The 7,319-nt window shown below is 42.6% G+C and overlaps 1 pseudogene; it reads right to left on the minus strand.

Annotated features, from left to right (window-relative positions):
• Positions 1-2,406: 2,406 nt before the first annotated feature.
• Positions 2,407-3,211, minus strand: LOC105513805 (annotated as a pseudogene).
• Between the last annotated feature and the right edge of the window lie 4,108 nt (positions 3,212-7,319).

A 7,319-nucleotide genomic window follows, 5' to 3' on the forward strand; every position in this document is an offset into this window, starting at 1 on the left:
CCACCACACCCAGCTAATTTTTGTATTTCTCAGCAGAGATGGGGTTTCGCCATGTTGGCCAGGGTGGTCTCAAACTCCTGACTTCAGGTGATCTGCCCGCCTCGGCCTCCCAAAGTTCTGGGATTACAGGTGTGAGCCACTGCGCCCGGCTGAATCAGCTCTAAAGTGGTGCTGAAGTGAGAGCCATTTATGTGCCTGTGTGAGCTCAGGCAGGTCTCAGACAGGTCTTGGGACCTCTGTATCCTCCTTAGAAGAGTGAAATAAGCACCCATTGCCCAGACCTTGGTTATGATAGGTCATTCCCTGATAAAACGGTGCAGGGCTCCTCAGAAAAACAGCTGATTCTAGGGCTGGGATAGCAAAAACATAAGATGAGCCTGGAACATCTTGTAATGCCGGAAAGTAACCCCCACCCATCTCCCAGCCCTCACCACCAAAAAATAAGGGCAGGTCAGAGGGACACAGGAGTCAACCTGAAAGAGCTCCCCAGGGACAAAGCTGGAATAATCGGAGCAACAAAGTACAATAGCATTGGATTATAACCCAAAATATAAATAAATATTCATTCCACACTGATTTATTTAATCAAAAATAATTAAATAAATAAATAGGGAAGAAGAGACAAAATCTTCCTTACAGAAGAATTTCAAAAAATATATTACAAGAATCTCCGTTCCAGGAGGCGGAGTTTTATTTCTCTCACCTTGAATACAGGCTGGACTTGCCGACTTGCTTCCAAAGACTAGAGTATGAAAAGGGAAAAATAATAACTTTACAGTGGAAAAATGTAGCAGACACTACCTTAACCAAGCCATCAGTCATGTTAACATCTTGCACCCCAGAAATGATGTGATGAGGACACTCCCCCTCTATAGTATTCTTCCCTTAATCCCATAACCCCAATCTAATCATCGTAAGGAAGCATCAGACAAACCCAAAGTGAGGGACATTCTACAAATTATCTGTCCAGTATTCTTCAAAACTTTCAAGGTCATGAAAATAGGTAAAGACTGAGAAACTCACAGATCAGAAAGACTAGAGAGACTCAAAAGCTAAATGCATTAATGAGCCTTGGAAAAACTGGTGAAGTCCAAATAAAGTCTACAGTTTAGCAAATAGTATTATAGCAATGTTAATTTCTTAGTTTCTTAGTCTTGACATAATTTTGTTAGATGTTAACATTAAGGAAAGCTGGGGTTTATGGAAACTCTGTGTTCTGCTTTGCAACTCTTTAAATCTATTATTGTTATTGTTATTTTTTGTTTTGTTTTGTTTTGTTTTTGAGATGGAGTCTTGCTCTGTCACCCAGGCTGGAGTGCAATGGTGTGATCTCAGCTCACTGAAACCTCCACCTCCTGGATTCAGGTGATTCTCCTGCCTCAGCCTCCCGAATAACTGGGATTACAGGCGCCCGCCACCATGCCCAGCTACTTTTTGTATTTTTAGTAGGGATGGGGTTTCACCATGTTGACCAGGGTGGTCCCAAACTCCTGACCTCAGGTGATCCGCCCACCTCGGCCTCCCAAAGTTAAATCTATTATTATTCAAAACAAATTGAATTAAAAGTGAAATTAAGCTAGGCACAGTAGCTCATGCCTGTAATCCCAGCCTTTTGGGAAGCCAGGACAGAAGGATTCCTTAAACCCAGGAGTTTGAGAGAAGCCTGGGCAACATAGTGAGACCTTGTCTCTATAAAAAAAATTTTAATATAAAAAGTGAAATGAATAGACATATATTAAATAAATTAAATCAATAATTAATAACATTCAGAAACAGAAAACATCAGCCCCAAATGGGTTTACTGATAAATTCTACCAAACATTTAAGGAAAAAAATTATACCAATTTTCTATAATCTCTTCCAGAAGCCATACTTTCTTTTGTTGTTGTTGTTATTTAGTTTTAATTTCATAATCATAAACTTAATGCTGCAATCCAGCTAGGCATGGAAGGGAACAAGGAAAACATGGAACCCAAAGGGAACTGCAGCAAGAGCACAAAGTTTCTAGGCTACTACGAGCAGATGGGTAGAGGGTGCTCTCCTGAGTTACAGAAGGAATGGTCTAGTGGTTAAGATAAAACACAAGTCAGGCCAGGCGTGGTGGCTCACGCCTGTAATCCCAGCACTTTGTGAGGCTGACGCAGGTGGGATCACCTGAGGTCAGGAGTTCAAGACTAGCCTGACCAACATGGAGAAACCCCATCTCTACTAAAAATACAAAATAAGCTGGGTGTGGTGGCGCATGCCTGTAATCCCAGCTACTTGGGAGGCTGAGGCAGGAGAATCGCCTGAACTCAGGAAGCAGAGGTTGCAGTGAGCCAAGATGGTGCCATTGCACTCCAGTCTGGCAACAAGAGCGAAAACTCAGTCTCAAAAAAACCTCAAAAAAACAAACACAAGTCAAACTTAGTCAAGTTGTCCACAGTCAGCAATGGTGATCTTCTTGATAGTCTTGCCATTCTGGACCCAAAGCACTCCACGGCCTCCACAGTATTCATGCCATCTTTCACCTTGCCAAAGACCACGTGCTTGCCATCCAACCACTCAGTCTTAGCAGTGCAGATGAAAAACTGGGAATCGCCCGGGCCTGATGGCTCACACCTGTAATCCCAGCACTTTGGGAGGCCGAGGCGGGCAGATCACCTGAGGTCAGGAGTTCGAGACCAACCTGACCAACATGGTGAAACTCCGTCTCTACTAAAAATACAAAAATTAGCCAGGTGTGGTGGCACATGCCTATAATCCCAGCTACTCAGGAGGCTGAGGCAGGAAAATTGCTTGAACCAGGGAGGCGGAGGTTGCAGTGAGCCAAGATCCTGCCACTGCACTCCAGCCTGGGTGACAGAGTGAGACTCCATCTCAAAAAAAAAAAAAAAAACTGGAAATCATTTGTGTTGGGTCCAGCATTTGCCATGTACAAGATGCCAGGACCTGTCTGCTTTAGGATGAAGTTCTCGTCATCAAATTTCTCCCCGTAGATGGACTTGCCACCAGTGCCATTATGGCATGTGAAGTCACCACCCTGACACATAAACCCTGGAATAATTCTGTGAAAGGAGGAACTTTTATAACTAAATCCTTTCTCTCCAGTGCTCAGAGCACAAAAGTTTTCTGCTGTCTTTGGAAACTTGCCTGCAAACAGCTTGAAAGAGACGCAGCCCAAGGGCTCGCCATTGACGGCGATGTCGAAGGACACAGTGGGGTTGACCATGGCTGATATTATGGGGCTCCTGGGGGTGGCGTCTGCAAAGCCAAGACAGACACTTTCTATCTCATTTCTTGAGGCCAGGATTCTATGAGGGAATACTTTCTAACTAATTCCATGAGGCCAGCATTTGCCAAATACCAAAATCAGATGAAGACTTTACAAAAAAAGAAAACCACAGACCAATATCTCTCATGAACATAGATGCAAAAATCCTCGGCAAAATGCTAGCAAATCAAATCCACAATGTATGACTATAAATCCACCATGACTAAGTGGAATTTATCCCAGGTATGCAAAGTTACTTCAACATTTGAAAATCAATTAATGTAATCCATTACATCAACTGGCTAAAGAAGAAAATCACATGATCATATCAATAGAGGTAGCAAAAGCAATTGACAACATCCAACACCCATTCATGATGATTAAAAAACAAAAAAAAATCTCTTAGCAAGCTAGGAATAGAGAAAACCTTGCTCAACTTGATAAACAACATCCACAAAACATCCACGGCTAATATCACACTTAATGGTGAGAAACTAAAAGCTTGCCTGCTAAGATCAGGACAAGGCAGGAATGACCCTCTCAACACAGCTTTCAACATTGTACTGGAAGTCCTAGCTAATGCAGTAAGACAAGAAAAGGAACTAAAAGGTATACAAATTTGGAACAAGAAACAAAACTCTCTTTGTTCACAGACGATATGATTGTCTATGTAGAAAATCAAAAAGAATCCACACACAAAAAACTCCTGGAACTAACAAGCAATTATAGCAAGGTTGCAGGATATAAAGTTTATATGTAAAAGCCAATCACTTTTCTATGTATCAGCAATGAGCATGTAGAATTTGCCATTTAATTTTTTTGTTGTTGTTCAAGATGGAGTCTTGCTCTGTCGCCCAGGCTAGAGTGCAGTGGCACCATCTCAGCTCACTGCAACCTCCGCCTCCCGTGTTCAAGCAATTCTCCTGCCTCAGCCTCCTAAGTAGCTGGGATACAGGCGTGTCCCAACATGCCCAGCTAATTATTGTATTTTTAGTAGAGACGGGGTTTCACCATGTTATCCAGGCTGATCTCGAACTTTTGACCTCGTGATCTGCCTGCCTCGGCCTCCCAAAGTGCTGGAATTACAGGCGTGAGCCACCACGCCTGGCCCAGAATTTGCCATTTAAAACACAATACCACTTACGTTAGCACCCCTAAAAATGAAACACTTAGGTACAAATCTAACAAAATATGTGCAAGATCTATATGAACAAAACTACAAAACTCTGACAAAAGAAATCAAAGAACTAAACAAATGGAGAGATATTCCATGTTCATAGTCACGAAGGCTCAATATTGTTAATATACCTGTTCTTTCCAACTTGATCTGTAGAATGAATGCAATCTCAATAAAAAACCTCAGTAAGTTATTTTGTGAATATTAACAAACTGATTCAAACTTTATATGGTGAGGCAAAAGACCTAGCCAGCACAATACAGAAGAAAAATAAGTCAAAGTACCACCACTACCTGACTTCAAGACTTCCTATAAAGCCACAGTAATCAAGACAGAGTGGTGATTAGCGTAGCCATTGTGGGAAACAGTATGGAGGTTCTGTAAAAATTTTAAAAATGAAATACCACATGATCCAGCAATCCCACTAATGGGTATATATCCAAAGGATACAAAATCAGTATGTTGAGATATTTGCACTCCCATGTTCATTACATCGTTATTCTTTTTTTTTTCTTTTTTTCTTTAGAGACAGAGTCTCTCTATTTTGCCCAGGGTTGTCTTGAACTCCTGGCCTCAAGCGATCCTGCTGTCTCAGCCTCCCAATTAGCTGGGATTATAGGCACGAGACACTGCACTGGGCTGCTGCATTATTCTCAATAGCCAAGGTATGGAATCCACCTAAGTGTCCATCAATGGATGAATGGATAAAGAAAATGTGGTATATATAAAAAATGGAATACTATTCAGCCTTGAAAAACAAAATCCTGTCATTTGTGACAACATGGATGAACCTGGAAGACATTATGTTAAGTGAAATAAGCCAGGCATAGAAAGACAAATACAATTTCACTTATATGTGGAGTACAGAAAAAAGTCAGACTCATATATAGAGAGTCAACTGGTGGTTATCAGAGGCTGGGAGGTGGGGGAACTGGGGAGATGTTAGCCAAAGAACACAAGATTTTGGTTAAGAAGAATAAGTTCAAGAGATCTATTGTACCTTATGGTGACTAAACTTAATAACAACATATTGTATATTTCAAAATAGTATGATAATTGCTTTAAGCATTCTCCACACACAAAAAATGTGTATGTGAGGTAATGTACATGTTATTAAATTGTTTGGTTTATGCATTCCACAATGTGTGTGTATGTATGTGCGTGTATATATATATACAAACATGATGTACACCATAAATGTATAAAATTTGTCAATCAAAAAATTAATTTTAGAAAGACAGAGTGGCATTGGCAAAGAATAGCCAAATTGATCCACTTGAGCAGAATAGAGAGCCAAGAAATAGTCCCACATAAATACAAGGAGCAAAGACAATACAATAGAGAAAAGATAGTATTGGTCGGGCGCGGTGGCTCACGCCTGTAATCCCAGCACTTTGGGAGGCTGAGACGGGCAGATCACAAGGTCAGGAGCTCGAGACCATCCTGGCTAACACGGTGAAACCCCATCTCTACTAAAAATACAAAAAATTAGCCGGGTGCGGTGGCGGGTGCCTGTAGTCCCAGCTACTCAGGAGGCTGAGGCAGGAGAATGGTGTGAACACGGGAGGCGGAGCTTGTAGTGAGCCTAGATTACGCCACTGCACTCCAGCCTGGGTGACAAAAGCGAGACTCCGTCTCAAAAAAAAAAGAGAAAAGATAGTCTTTTCAGCAAATGATGCTGGAACAACTGGACAGCCATGTACAAGAAAAATGGAAAGAGCTCTCTTAAAAGGTTACTGTGAAAGCCACCTGTGACAGTAACAGAAAGTGCCCAGCAGGGTCTCTGACACTTAGTAATGTAATCTCTCTCACTGTAATGTAATGGCTAAACTTCAACATCCCTCAGCCCCTATCTCCGTAAAACTTTCCCGTAGAGGCAACCATGATTCCTGTCAGTCACCCAGTCCTGCCAATCCACTGGGTAGGACACAATATTGAAGGGCCCATCAGCACACTGGCCTTAGGGGGCTCTGCAGCCCCTTGACCTTGTGGATGATGCTGGTCTTAATCTCTTCTTGTCCCTGGCTAAAGACAGGTCCCTCCTGCGGAGGCCAGGTCAGAATGCTCATCTGATTAAGACTCTATTAAGAGTCAGGAATAACAAAAACAACAATAAATAAATAAACATAGTAACATAATCTATGTGTCTTAGTCCATTTCCTGCTGCTATAACAGAGTACTACAGACTGGGTAATTTATTTTGTTGTTTTTCAGACAGGGTCTCTCTCTGTCACTCAGACTGGAGTGCAGTGGCACGATCTCAACTCACTGCAACCTCCACCTCCCAGACTCAAGTGATCCTCCCACGTCAGCCTCCTATGTAACTGGGACCACAGACCCGCACCACCACACCCAGCTAATTTTTGTGTTTTTTTGTGGAGATGGAGTTTTGCCATGTGCCCAGGCTGGTCTCAAACTCCTGGGCTCAACCTTGGCCTCCCAAAGTGCTTGGATTACAGACGTGAGCCACCACACTCAGCACAGACTGAGCAATTTATAAAGAGAATAAATGTATTTCCCACAGATCTGGAGGCTAGGAAGTCCAAGAGCATGGCACTGGCATCTTATGAGGGCCTGGCTGCAGTATTATCCCACAGTGAGAGGTGGAAGGGCAAAGAGGCTGAACTCAGTTTTATCTTGCCATACAATGGCATTAATCTATTCAACCTAATCAACCCTGAAAGGTCCCACATCAGCCAGGCATGGCGGGGTGGCTCATGCGTATAATCCCAGTACTTTGGGAGGTCAAGGTGGGCAGATCACCTGAGGTCAGGATTTCAAGACCAGCCTGACCAATATGATGAAAACCTGTCTCTACTAAAAATACAAAAATTAGCCGGGCGCGGTGGCTCAAGCCTGTAATCCCAGCACTTTGGGAGGCTGAGACGG

The sequence above is a fragment of the Colobus angolensis genome, unplaced genomic scaffold (assembly GCF_000951035.1).
Source record: "Colobus angolensis palliatus isolate OR3802 unplaced genomic scaffold, Cang.pa_1.0 Scaffold236, whole genome shotgun sequence".
Lineage (NCBI taxonomy): Eukaryota > Metazoa > Chordata > Mammalia > Primates > Cercopithecidae > Colobus > Colobus angolensis.